The sequence below is a fragment of the Dipteris shenzhenensis genome, chromosome 30 (genome assembly GCF_047967505.1).
Source record: "Dipteris shenzhenensis isolate YYH24624 ecotype China chromosome 30, Dip_SZ_1.0, whole genome shotgun sequence".
Classification (NCBI taxonomy): Eukaryota; Viridiplantae; Streptophyta; class Polypodiopsida; order Gleicheniales; family Dipteridaceae; genus Dipteris; species Dipteris shenzhenensis.
The window spans coordinates 24,637,306-24,642,269 of NC_141625.1; positions in this window are offsets into that span (position 1 = coordinate 24,637,306).

A 4,964-nucleotide genomic window follows, 5' to 3' on the forward strand; every position below is an offset into this window, starting at 1 on the left:
ATTCTCTTGATACAAAATGGGAACCTGAAGAACCTTACTCTCTCTTAACTTCAATCCCGAGCAAAGAAATGCATCCAACATGGGCTCCTATAAAAGAATTCAGTGAGAAATCCAAAGGTGAAATAGAAGGCTTAAAAGCTTTTATTACATACAAAGAGGAAATGCTCCGGAGATTTCCTGATTGGAAGCCCTCTTGGAAGAAACACACTACTATTGTAATCAGCAAGACCTACCAATTGATAAAGGACCTTGCAAAAATGCGAGAAGATGATATTAAGGCAGAACGGCCTTTATTTTGGCCAAATGTTAGTAATGACTTGCGTCCAGCATGTGGTCTCTTTGAAAATGAGTTTGAATCATTGCTCCCGCGTCCATATTGTGGACCCAAGAAGAGAGAGTTTATGCCACAAATAGACATAGATGTCCATTGTTTTGTTGCAGTTCAACCATCGGGGATGATGAACATGAGAACGTGAAGTTTTGGGTTGCGAAAGTAGTTGACGTGAGCATGGATGACCGGGGGAGAGCTACAACATTTACAGAAATATTGTATGAGCTAAGGGGTAGGAAGGAGAACCAAGATAACAGTACATTGTATAGTAGTTGTCTGAAAAAGGAATGGGTCCCAAACCATGATGCAATTTCAAGACTTTCCATAGAGACAGTCATAGTATCCTAGAAATCAAGGTCAAAGAAAACAAAGAAGCACATGGGGTATGATGTAGAAGACAAAATAAAATTACTGCAACCAATTATTATGCACATTACAGAGTTCATAAAGATGCTCACCTAGAGGAAGTAGAAGGAGATAGCACAAATGAAGAATGCCCATGATAACACCATTCAAATATCGAGAAAGAGTGAAGGTGGTGGTGGTAGTCAGATGAGAGTGAATGAAGATGGCACCCAAGCGACAAGTGATGATAGAAAGGACATTCTAAACAAGCAAATGTTTGGATTGCTCATTTCTATTATCATGATAGAAAAGGACATTCAAACAAGCAAATGTTTAGATCGCCCATTTATACTAAACTCATTGTAAAGGAAAAATTAAATTATTGAAAATGCCACAGGAGATCCTTTGTACAAAGACTCATCCAAAGCAATATTTGTTGTAAAACTTATGATATGATAATGTAAAATTGCAAGCATAGCTATTGCTATTTTTTGGAGTATAAAAGAGGCTTCCATCATGTCTCATGTCTATATAAACCTTTTAATTTATTGAATATTCAAGAGTGTTATAGTTTTCTGCATTGAAAGTAAAAAGAGTCTTATAGGTCTCTTATGTATACATTTTTAAAATGTTGTGAATCCTCAATAGCATGGTTTTTCATGGATTTAAACTAATAACTCATATTTTTTATTTTAAGAATATGATTCTTATAAACAAGAAATACAAATTTAGGACTTAATAGTAGTTTTTGCATTATTTGTACAACATTGTAGAGAGATATTTTGAAATGTATTATGTGAAAATGACAGTGCTAGAAAGTAAACTTTTGATTCTCGAATGACAGTTTCATAAAGTAAACTTTTCATTTGGGAAGGATTTTAAGGAATAGTCCAAAAGTAGACATATGGGTCCAAAATTAATGAAATAAGTGTTTCCTTTGCATGATCTTTGCATGACATGTAAATAGAAATGCATGTCAATGGTACTTCTAGCTCTCTCTAGAGTTGTGTTCATAAATATACAAAAAGAAGTGGAGAGATTTCAAAAGGGGGAACCCACCATTCACCTAATGTATAGCTTTTTCATAATAAACACAAATAGAAAGAGGAAAAGGTGGGAGAAAAAGAGGGGGGGGGAACATACCATGTAACATCAAAAAATATCTCCAAGTCTATGTTCCCTAGCATGCCAAATAGTCCTTTCCTTTAATTTCAAATGTCATCTATTCATACTAAATTAGCCCAACTAGGGCTTAATTATAATACTTTTCTACTAGTGGCCATTACGGGTGAAGCTATCGGTTGGCCCAACTATAACACCATCAAATCGAGAACATCTCATCAAACCATATATCATCTTTGAGCTCATCAATGGATAAGACATAAGTTACATAACTTACGTGGCCAAACTTTGCAAAGGAGCCATCAAATGAGCAAAGAAAAATCATGGATAAGACATAAGTTACATGGCTCCTTTGCAAAGTTTGGCCACATGTCATCTATGTGCTTCTAAGCACTACAATCTAGAGAGGAATCTAGCTCTTAAAAATGTCATCCCTCTATAACATTCTTTTTGTCCAAGAAAAATATATGTTTGTCAATAGGTCCATCAAATTGATATAGATAGTGAACAAGGTTTGCTACTGTATCAATAACATGAGGTTTGTTTGTAAATAGGTCCATCAAATACCCAAAGTGAACGTTGTTAATTGCTTGATATAGATAATGGAGCAAGAGAAGAATCACTGAATGCCACTAGAATTAAGCATCTTTGATTTTGCAATTTAGGGTTTGGTTTGCCCAAAAGACATATGGGAAAACTTCTCTCAAATTAATTGACCTTTTGTCCTTTCAAAGGCTCTACTTGCTTTGCTACTAGCACCATCATTTGGTTCTTCTCGATTCAATGGTCAAAGCATCAATTGGGTGGACACTTCCATGCCAATTGTAACTCCTATGCTGGGTTGATTACCAATAGTTTCATATCCATAAAGGTCATGTCTACTTCTTCTTCATTGCCACTTGTGGTCGATTGCCCAATTTGTGGGATTTTTCTTGTTTCATTCCTAAAATATGAAGATCATGCTCTCACTTCGTCCTTTTGTCCTAAAACATTTTTTATTTTGGTTCATTCTCAATGTTTGGATTTGCTATTGTATTATCTTCTCTTTAACATTGTTCGACATTATCCTTATCACTAGAAATAGCTACTATCAATGCTTTTATCGTCTCTTGAAGAATTTCCAATCATGTTTCTTTCTCATGATCTATCTTAAGACCATTTTCCCTACAACTCTCCTCCTTTGTTGTCAGATAAACTATAAGACCTCTTCCAATTGAAAGCATCTACTAGTAAATACATAATTTTCCATTGTATGTGGCTTCTTTCCCTTTAATTCATTTCTTATAATATTAGAATAAACTTTAGAGAAAGGAGCTCTTCCTTCTTTAGGTAACTTATAGAGACTATGTGTAGTTCTTAACTAACTTGATAGATTTAGTAGTTTGATAAATGCATGCATTCGTGTCATATTATCCATCTAGGCCATTTACTTTTCATAGACTACATCCATGAAGAACTTCACACGCTTGGCTGATTTAGTGAGTTTGCAAAATGCACATGCTCTTGTGAAACTATATATTTACATCATGAAGATCTTCACTCAACTAGCTTTGTGTATCCATTTATAGATTCACTCTTATCATATTGTGTAATCAAGATCATAGAGTCTTCATGAACTAGGGCTAAGTCTGTCAAATACTTCACTCACTTGACTAACTTAGTGAGTCTATAAAATTTTTGGCCTCATATCATTCTATTATTTATCCTCGACAAAGTAAGACTGTGAAGGAATCTTGATAGATTAAGTTTGTGAAGGACTTCACTTTCTTGACTATCATACTGAGTTCATAAAATGCTTACATTCTTGTCATACATACTTTCTAGAGCATGAATTCTTGGATGGACTGAGTCCATGAAGAACTTCACTCACTTGAATGACTTTGTGATTCTAAAAAATGCATGCCCTCTTGTCATACTATCTATATAGATCTATTTGCATAATGCATTCTTGATAGACTAACTTTTTGAAGGCCTTCACTCACTTGATTGACTTAGTAAATCAACATAATAATGCATTCTTGTCATACTATATATGTAGGTCATGAATGCTTTGATAGACTACTATAAAATACATGCATTCTTGTGATACTCTCTATCCAATCATTGCACTTGATGAAATAATATTATCAAGATACTCGAGCAAGGACAAGTAAGCTTTTTCATGTTATGTATATCTACTACAGGAACTTTTAAGCTACTTGGATGACTTAGTGGGTTTAGAAAACTACATGCATTCTTGTCATATGGTCCATCTATATCATGATAGCTTGATAGCTTAAGTCTGTGAAGGTAGAGTGCAACAAGGTCTAAGGATTTATAATGCTGACTCTATCTACTCATTCGTCTTGAACTTTTGACGAATTGAGTCCATGGCGGTAGATTGGTGCAAGCCTAAGGTTGTTCTCATATCATCTGATTTCTTCATTGACTCTTCATTGAGTTAGTGATTCTATAAAATGTATGTATTCTTATTGTTTTGATCATAAGTCGACTAAGTTTGTCAAGTCCTTAGTTCTTGTGTTGATCTGCAAATGTTGGTACTCTAAAGACTTTGTACAATGAAAGAGGTAAGGAATGATGGAAAAGGAAGCATCTACTGATAGGAGAGGCAAAAACTAGGCATCTGTTGAGAGTGAAGCATGGTAGTAGAGAGAGAGGGAGGCATTCAAGATAAGGACAGATCTACTTGGACTATGAAAGAGCGCTAGGTAAGATGGGACTCATTGGAGAGGCTATGAGAAAAGTTTAGGAAAATGGAGTAGGTAAAGATGGAAGTACAAAGTCAATGGAGAGGCACCGAGTGAAGGGAAATGAGCAAGAAAGGAGGTGACATAGAGGCACCAAGAAGGGAAGACAAGGGGAGCTAATGAATTGGGAGGAAGTGGAAGGGAGACATCAACAAGTAGATGATGAATTGGGGCAAGGTGGCATGCTATCAAGATGGAATGGAAAGGAAGGAGGAAAGGGGAGGAAGTGAGTAAAGGGGACCAAGGAGGATGGGAGAAGGGTGTGGATGAGGTGGACGAGGTTGAGAGCACTAGAGAGGAAAAGGTAGGGTTTGTGGAGGAGACACAGGAAATGGGGATTGTGACAATAGGAGACAATGGGGAACAAGAGGAAAAGTTAGGAGAAAGAGGGGAAAGTTTAGTGCAATTTTCAAGGGGTG